At 41.8% G+C, this 9,582-nt stretch overlaps 1 pseudogene; it reads left to right on the top strand.

The window, feature by feature from the left end:
• The first annotated feature begins 754 nt into the window (after positions 1-754).
• Positions 755-9,582, top strand: part of LOC120236829 — a 30,527-nt pseudogene continuing 21,699 nt past the window's right edge.

The raw sequence follows: 9,582 nt of genomic DNA, 5'->3' as shown, positions 1-9,582 counted from the left end.
GCTATTTCCAAGGACAACGATATATCAGTTCTTGTCACAGTCTAGCCCCGGAGGCTGATCGTGGTCCTTCTCCCCTCATAATCTAAAAGATCCTTTCACACACAAAAGAGGTAAAGTAAAAGCCCTTGTCAGTATAAGCCACAAACACTGAGATGACCATACTATACACAGCAGACAGGGTTCCAGAATCAAGGATCAGACATGAGTCCAAAGAGCTGGATATTAAGCAGGACTAGACAGGCTAATGTCACAGCAACGAGCTTTGCCCCGTTATCAGGAAAACAAACCGCCTTCCTCGGGCTTGTGCAATAGGGTTAACTGGATGCAAACCAGGAGAAGAAAAAAGTCTTTGTGTGGTAACAGTCCAGTTGGGACCAGTACCCAAGGATCACTTCAGCTCTCAAGGTAGTGGATTCACTCACACTCAGCAGTACCTCACATCGGGAGAGTACTAACATACACTCTCTACTTTTCCTAGAAAGAAGTTTGAAGGCTAACGCACTAAACTACCTTCATGAGATCATAGGACATAAGGGCTGCCATGGGAGAAGGCAGTGGCAGCCTCAGCTCTATTGTCACTAATTCAGAAAAAGAGGAAATGAGGTGTAGTGGAAATAGAAAGGCACTGCTTGACAATATTATAAAGCACTGTAATATAAGCTGTCAAAGGAGGCTGTGGAATCTTCTTCCCTGAAACTCATTAAGAGCAAGAGAGATACCCACTTGGAATACATCCAGGAGGAGAGTCAGAGGAATGCCACTGGGAGACACAGGAACCAAACACGGTCTGCAGCAAGGGCTGGCTGCAGTCAAGCAACTGGATCCCAGCCAGCGGCTGAGGCTAGCCATCCCAATCGCTTTCCTCCAGTGTGGCCAGGTAGCACCAAGAAATATTTCCTAGGGAACTGGACTCTTCGCTTCTACTCAATTTCATCTGCTGCTTTCTTCTCTAAGAACACGGCCACTAATAAGACATTTGGAAACCACAATATGATTTAGTGTAAGCCTCCAGGACCTTTGGTTTAAAAATAGGGCTTCGACCCAGAAATAGCAAATGATGTTTCAAAAAACAAACCTGAAACACATGGCAGTCACTGCAGGCAGTAACCATAAAAATTAGGAGGGCGCTGATGGAACAGGCATAGCTGAAGACAAATGAATCTTCATTCCGGGGCAACGCACTAAGGTTATCTCCAAGGGCCCGATTCCAGTCTCGATAGGCCTCCTCTACCCATAGCTGGGACATCAGTTTGATCCCAGCTCCAGGCTCAGTGCTGGCCCCAGACACAACTTTGTCGGCAGCGTTTCAGGAAGCTTAACCCCAACATCGTAAGACTCAACATCAACTTGCTGCAAGTCCTGCACTTGTGGCCCAATTATTTATTTATTTTTATTTATTTATTAAATGTTTAATTTTGAGAGAGAGAGCACAAGCAGGGGAGGTGAGGAGAGAGAGGTAAACTTAAAAAATTTAAAAATAAATTAAAAAAATAAAGTGGAATTCCTTCCCCACTCTTTCCCTTCTTCCTTTTCTTCCTCCCTCCCTCCCCTCCTTCCTTCTTCTCCACCATCCAGAAATTCCACTCCTAGGCTTATACTCAAGAGAAAAGAAATCACATGTCTACAAAAAGGGGTGATTATCAGTGTTCATAGCAACTTTATTTTTATTTTTTGTAAGATTTATGCTTTTTTATTATTTTATTTATTTATTTTTTAAGTAAACTCTACACCCCATGTGGGACTCAAACTCATGACACTGTGATCAAGAGTCCTGTGCTCTACAGACCAAGCCAGTCAGGCGCCCCTGCAACTTTATTTTTGATAACTAAAATACTAGAAACAGGGGCACCTGGGTGCCTCAGTTGGTTGAGCATCCAACTTTGGCGCAGGTCGTGATCTCACGTCTGTGGGTTCAAGCCCCGCGTTGGGCTCCATGCTGACAGTTCAGAGCCTGGAGCCTGCGTCAGATTCTGTGTCTCCCTCTCTCTCTGCCCCTCCTCTGCTTGTGCTCTGTCTCTCAAAAAATAATATAAAATGTTAAAGAAATTTAAAACCTGGAAACGGTCCCCAAGCATCCATCAACAGAAGAACTGATAAACAAACTGTGGTACAACCATATAGTGGAATACTACTCAACAATCAAAAGGAATTAAGAGCTGATACACACATCAGCATAGATGAATTATAAAAACATGCTGAGTGAGAGAAGCAAGACACAAAACAATATATATATATATATATTACATGATTCCATTTATATGAAATTCTAGAATAGGCAAAATCAGTGGTGGAAAAAATCAGAACAGCAGTTGCAACTGGGGGTATGTTATGGGTTGAATTATGTCTCTCCAAAAGATATGATGAAGTTCTAATCAATACCAGTGAATGTGACCTTATCTGGAAATAGAGTCTTTGCAAATAAAATCAAGTTTACATAATGTCATTAGGGGCGCCTGGGTGGCTCAGTCAGTTGGGTGTCTGACTCTTGAGTTTGGCTCAGGTCATGATGCCAGGGTGGTGGGATTGAGCCCCATGTTCGCGTGGAGCCCACTTAACATTCTCTCCCTCTCTCCCCTGCTCATACACTCTCTCTCTCTAAAAATAAAGATAAATAAAATATGTCGTTACAATGGGCCCTAATCCAATCGTCCTTTATAAGAGAGATGGAAACGGATGCATACAAGGAGAGTACCATGTGGTGAGAGAAATAGAGATTCAAGTGATGTGTCTCTAAGTCAAGGAACACCAAAGATTTCCAGTAACACCTGAGGCTGAAAGAAAGAAATGGAGTAGATTCTTCCCTAGAGATTTCAGAGTGAGCATGGCCCTGCAAACACCTTGATTTTGGATTTGTAGACTCCAGAACTGTGACAGAATAAGTTTCTGTTGTATTAAGCAATCCAGTTTATAATAATTTGTTTCATTAGCCCTAGGAAACTAATACAGGGTGGGTGGAGCAGGGATTGGCTAGATAGAAGCATTAGGGAACTCTCTGGAGTGAAGGAAATGTTCTATATTCTGGTTTGGGTTACATGTATTCATTTGCAATAACTCAGTATACTCGAGATTTGTGGGTGTTTCTGTATATAAGGCTTACCTCAGAACCAAAAAATACCATAAATAAACAGTGAATTCCAGTTAATGATATGCATGCTGAAGCAGTTACGGATGAAGCGTACTGATGTCTGCAACTGACTTTAATTGTTGGGTGGAAGGATGGGTAGATAAAGCAAACATAGCAGAATGTTAACCACTATAGGATCTAGGTGCCGGCCATCTGGTGTTTACCCTTCTTTTAACTGTCTTACATGTTTGAAAGTTTTCATAATAAAATGGAGAAAAACAAACTCTGCCTGTTGTGTGAAAGCCTCTTCCAAACCAGTCCCTAGCCTACCAAACCTCTGCTCCTTCCAACCAAACTGAGAATTCACATTTCTCAAAACATTTCACAGCTGAGAAAATGGCATCATGGGGTAGTTTTGTGACTTGCCCAAGGTCCCACAGCTAGTGGTAGAGCTGAGGCCATTTTGATTCCCCAACTTTCCAAATCTGGGATGGCCCTGTCCTATTCGTCATTACATACCCAGCACCTCGCACAGGGCCTGCATCTGGCACGTGGTGGAAACTCATGATGAAAGAACAGCTGCAAAGTTGTGCTTTTACTGTGCGGCACACACGCTATCCTGAGGTCTAGGCCCTCCTTGCACCCTCGTTCGGTCACTGGAACTATGTCTCCTCCCTGACCCTAAGCCCTCACTCTGGCATCCTACCTAGTACCCTGATCCCACAAAACCAGCCATACTGGTTCCACTTCTAGGGACTGAAATCTTAGTCACCTCCAGACTTGAGTACCTGTTAACAGTTTTCTACTTTCCAAGGGTGGTAGTCAGCCTGCCTTGACTTCTCGTGTTATCTAACCGTATTCCTCGATGTGACAGTAACCCAGCTGTCCCGTGGTGCCTCCCACAGCTTTGGGCAGAGATACTGATCACTCCTTTGCCCAAAGCTGATTGGCTACTTTGCCTGCTGGTCTGGCCTTTGCAACAGAAAGAAAAACAAAAAGAAGAAAAAGGCTTTACATCAAATACTTGCAAACATTACCTGCTTCCTGGTTGTCTCTGGCCCTATCTAATCCCAGTGTGATTCCCCCATCGCTCTGTTCAGAGCCTCACAACCCTGACAAAGTGCCTGACGGCCTAAATCTGGGCCCCAGCCTGTTCTAGGGACTGAGACGTCCTCCTGAGCCTGAAGAGAAGGGGGGAAAGCAGAGAGGGAAGAAAAGGAAAGAACACAACCAAAATTTCTCCTTTCTCTTAAAATGTAGGGCAGTATGTGAGTATTTCAGGCTTGGTGTAAAAAGTGCATTTTTTAGAGGGAACAAAACACCAAAGTCTACCCTAGCATCTGAGGGAGGGGAAAGAGGCAACTCAAATGCAAAACAGGACATAAAATGGGAAGAGATCAACTAAGGTTGTCAGCACAAAGCAGCTGAAGCCCATGAAGAAGTAGCTACACAGAAAGGTCCAGACTCCTCTATTTTTCAACTCATTGTATCCTTCAAAGCTGTACTGAGACTCAGTGGGCACCTTATAGAGATACTGTCTCTGAAAATCCTTCTTTTGTCTCCAGCCTCCTTCAAATGAATGCCAACATTCACAGACATGCATAGACTTTAGATATACTCTAGGCACACAGTTTGCATGTGGCCGGCACGTGGCCTGCACGTGGCCACCCTGACTGAGGTGGAGGGCCCAGAAGGGCAACCCCTCCAGACAGGACTGCCTCACCAATCAAAGAAAATTCCGCAAAAGAATTATTTTCACTTCAATTTTCTTCAGATGAAATTAGGCAGTGACTAATACAAAATTGGGCATAATGAGTCCCTTTACATCAGATATGCATACAGCAGAATGAACAATGTCTCCCTCGCTCCATACCCCCAGCTCTATAAAGGTTCAAACTTAGCAGCACTGGCGGAAAAACACAGGAAACGAAAGGGGAAGGCAAACCAGGCTCCAGGCAGATATAAAGAAAGTCACCTAGCATTGTCTGGTTGGCATAATGATGCTAAATTATTTTCTCAGTGGTTGCTCTGGTGATTACAATGAACATCTTAATTTATAACAATCTAGTTCATATTAATATCAACTTAATTGTAATAGTCTACAGAAACTTTGCTCTCATGAAACTCCATTCGCTCTCTCTTTTTGCTTTATGTCTTTATACATTATAAACCCATGAACACAGATTTATAATTACTGCTTTATGCAGCTGTCTTTTAAATCAGAGAGGAGAAAAACAAGTTACAGGAAAGATACACAGATACTGTCCTTTATGTTTATCTATGGAGCTAACTCGACTGAGGCTCTTTATTTCTTCATGTGGATTCAAGTTACTGTCTAGTGTCCTTTCATGTCAACCTGAAGAACGCCCTTTAGTATTTCTTGGAAGGCAGGGCTGCTAGTGAAGAATTCTTTGTTTTTATTCACTTGGGAATGTCCTAATTGCTGCTTCTTTTACAGAGTATAGTTTTGATGTATTTGGAATTCTTGGTCGATGGACTATTTCTTCCAGCATATTGAATATGCTGTGCTACCGCCTTCACACAGGTAATATGGCCTCCGTGGTTTCTTACGCTAAGTCACTGTTCATCTTATCGGGGGTCCCTTGCTATGTTTTAGATCACCTTTTTCTTGCTGTTTGTAAAAATCTCATTTGGTTTTATCTTTCAGTAGTTTGACTCTGATGTGCCTGGGTGAGGATCTCTTTGAGTTTAATCAAATTAGAGTTTGTTGAGCTTGTTGGGTGTGCAAATTAATATTTTTCATCAGATTTTTCCAAGGTTTTTGGCCATTATTTCTTCCAATAGTCTTTCTGCCTTTTGCTCTCTCCTTTTCTTCTGGGACTCTCATTATGCAAATGGTGGTACATTTGGTGGTGTCCATAGGTCTCTGAGGCTGTGCTTATTTTTCATTCGGTTTTCTTCTTGTCCCTCAGACTGGATAATTTTAATTGACCTATCTCCAAGTTCTCTGATCAAATATACTTTAAGGCCCTCTAGGGAATTTTTCATTTCAGTTACTGTCTTTTTCAACTCCAGAATTTTCATTTGGTTCTTCTTTGAATTAATTTATTTATTTTTATTTATGTTTTTTAGAAAGAGAGAAAGGGCACAAGTGAGTGAGGGGCATAGAGAGAGACACAGAGAGAGAGAGAGAGAAAGAGAGAGAACCTCATGAGGGGCAGAGAGAGAGAGAGAAAGAGAGAGAGAAAGAAAGAAGTGAGGCTCACCCAGGACTCATGTTTTACCCGAAGCAGGGCTCATGCTTACCCAAAGTGGGGCTCAAATTCACAAACTGTGAGAGCATGACCAAAGTCAGATTCTTAATAACTGAGCTCCTATTTATTTATTTTTTTTAAAGTAATCTCTATGCCCAATCAAATCAAGATCAAGTCACATGCTCTACTGACAGAGCCAGCCAGGCACCCCCATTTAATTATTTTTTTAATAAATCAAAGTAGAGTTGATGTGCAATGTTACATTACTTTCAGGTGTGCATCACAGTGATTCAACAACTCTATATGTTCCACTGTGCTCACAAGTATAGCTACCATCTGTCACCATACAATGCTATCAAAACACCATAGAGTATATTCCCTGTGCTGTACCTTTCATCCCCGTGACTTATTCATTCTGTAAATAGAAGCCTCTATCTCCCACTCCCCCTCAACCATGCTGCCCATCCCCCTACTTCCCTCCATATGGCAACAATTAGTTGTTTTTTGTATTTATGGATTTGTTTCTGCTATATGTTTGGGGTTTTTGGATGCATATAAATGAAATCATTTGGTATTTGTCTTTCTCTGTCTGACTTATTTCACTTAGCATAATAACCTCTAGGTCCATCCATGTTGTCACAATGGCAAGATTTCATTCTCTTTTTCCATTTTTATAATTTCTCTTAATGTGCTTTATTTAATGAAATGGCATTTGTGTACTTTCTTTTAGTTCTTCTGACATCGTTTACTTTAGTTCTTTGAACATATTGTAACTGACTGAGTTAAAATCTTTGTCTAGTAAGTCTAATGTCTGGGCTTCCTCAGTTAGTTTCTGTTTATTGCTTTTTATCCTGTGTATGGACCATAGTTTCTCATTTCTTTGCTTATCTTATAATATTTTGCTGAAAACTGGGCATTTTAAGTAATATAATGTAAAAACTTTGGAAATCAAATTTTCTCCCCTTCCCAGATGAAGTTGTTGTTGCTGTCTGTTGTAATTGTTGCTGCTTGTTTAGGGGTTTTCCTGAAGTAATTCTGTGAAGTCTGTATTCTTTGTCATGTGTGACCATTAAAAACTTCTGCTCAGCTGGCTTCATGATCAGTTATCCATTGGAAAGGAATTTCTTTAAACTACTGAAACCAATAAGCCTATGAATCTTTGCTGAGAGGCTCTGTGTGTGTGTTGGAGCCCACATTCAATGCTCCGGCAAGCAATTTAAAACTCTCCTTTAGCCTTCACTTTCTGCTTTAGCAGAGCCTCGAGTCAGCCAGAGGTGAGAGCTTAGGGCCTTCTCGGGTCCTTCCTGAGTATATGAACAACCCTGAGCATGCACATGGCCTCCTAGATTCCCAGGAATGTATCAGAGAGCTTTGCAAAACCTCTATGGACATCTCATTTCCTAGCTTTATTTTAAAAGTTTTTTGGTTAGCTTGTTGTTTTCCAAAACTGTTATCACCTTCCCAGACAGCCAGGAAATTAAATAATTACCTCACAAATTGCTTTTGACAAATGCCTCATGGGGAAGAGTTTTTAACACTAAGTAAGCTCTGAGTCTGGTCAAATACAGACACCCTTGTGAGTGGGGTCTTCCAGCGAGCCACCAGACAGATCATTCTTTGGGAATGAATCTTTGAAAGAGCTCCATACTGGGTTTGCTCCCTCTGTTGGCTGCCAAGATGAGAAGTTGAGCTGTTGTTTTTCAAGGCTACCAGAGAGCTGCAGAGTAGGGGATGGGACTAAAGCACGTTAAAAGACCACAGAGCTCACTGTTCTTACCTAGTTAGGCATTTTTTCTTGTATAAACACTCCTTGATTGCTGCAAATATTTGGTTAAGGTCCAAAGGTCTGAAAAAGTTAATTCTGACTTTTTTCCAGCATTTTCTTTCATTTTATTATGTGTACCACTGTCTCCTATACTCCTTTGTGGGATTTTTTTCCTACACAGATTTTTAAAATTTTCTTAATAATCCCCCTTTTCCCTATCCCCCCACCCACCTTCCCTCTGGTAACTTCAGTTTGTTCTCTATAGTTAATTGTCTGTTTGTTTGTCTCTCTCTTTTTTCCTTTCCTCATTTGTTTTGTTTCTTAAATTTCACATATGAGTGGGGTCATATGGTATTTGGTTTTCTCTGACTGACTTATTTTGCTTAGCAGTATACTCTCTAGCTCTACCCACATCATTGCGAATGGCAAGATTTTATTCTTTTTACAGATGAACCATATTCCTGTGTGTGTGTGAGTGTGTGTGTCTGTGTACCACCTGACATTTTTTTACAGTTTTCTTTTCTTTTTTATTTAGAGACAGTGAGTGGAGGGGCAGAGGGTGCGAGAGAAGCTTAAGCAGGCTCCACACCCAGCACGGAGCCCAACGCAGGGCTTGATCTCACAACCATGAGATCATGACCTGAGCCCAAATCAAGAGTCAGACACTCAGCCAACTAAGCCCCCCAGATGCCCCTATAGTTTTCTTATTATTTGATGCAGAAGAGATATTTCAGAGGTCCTCACTCTGCCATTTTACTGGTATTACTCCCTTGAGGAACACTTTTAGACCTTCTCTCCACACATTCTTTTCTTGGGACATAAACTGGGTGAGAGAAAACATCATGGCCATTGTAACCTTGAGACCTCTAGTTCTATAAAGGGGCTACCAGCAATGTTCTCAAAACTGCAGTGTCACGCATCCATCTGAAGCGTAGGACCAGAGGCAGAGAGCAGCAAGACCAGGGAAGAAAGATCTAGTGTGAACATGGAAGGTCCTTTTTCACCAATGTTTCTCAAATACTGCAGACTGGGGGCACCTGGGTGGCTCAGTCAGTTAAGCATCCAACTCTTGATTTTAGTTCAGGTCATGATCTCACGGTTCATGGGTTCAAGCCTTGCATCAGGCTCTGCAATGACAGTGCAGAGCCTGCATGGAATTCTCTCTCTCCCTCTCTCTCCATCCCTCCCCTGCTTGTGCTCTCTCTCTCTCTCTCTCTCAAAATAAATAAACTTAAAAAAATTTTTAAAGACTACAGACTGATAAGCAGTGGTACCTGCCTGAGTCTGTCATCTAAATTTATATCTAAGCAGCCTTCCACTACCAAAAAGGGAAGGAGCTATCATGATCTATTTACCTTAAAGTGACCACCCTGCTTTTTTTCCTTCTTAACACAGAAAAAACTTCTGGAAAAAATGGAAAAGCTGATAGTAGCTCCTCCCAAACCTCTGTGAAGGCAGAAACACAGCTGCTCCATCTCAACCTATGAAAAAGAGAAAAGTGGTGTTGTGAACTGAATTGTGTTCCCCACCCCAAATTC

This window comes from Hyaena hyaena, unplaced genomic scaffold (assembly GCF_003009895.1).
Source record: "Hyaena hyaena isolate Hyena2069 unplaced genomic scaffold, ASM300989v1 scaffold_162, whole genome shotgun sequence".
NCBI lineage: Eukaryota > Metazoa > Chordata > Mammalia > Carnivora > Hyaenidae > Hyaena > Hyaena hyaena.
This window is presented reverse-complemented; position numbering and strand designations above follow the sequence as displayed.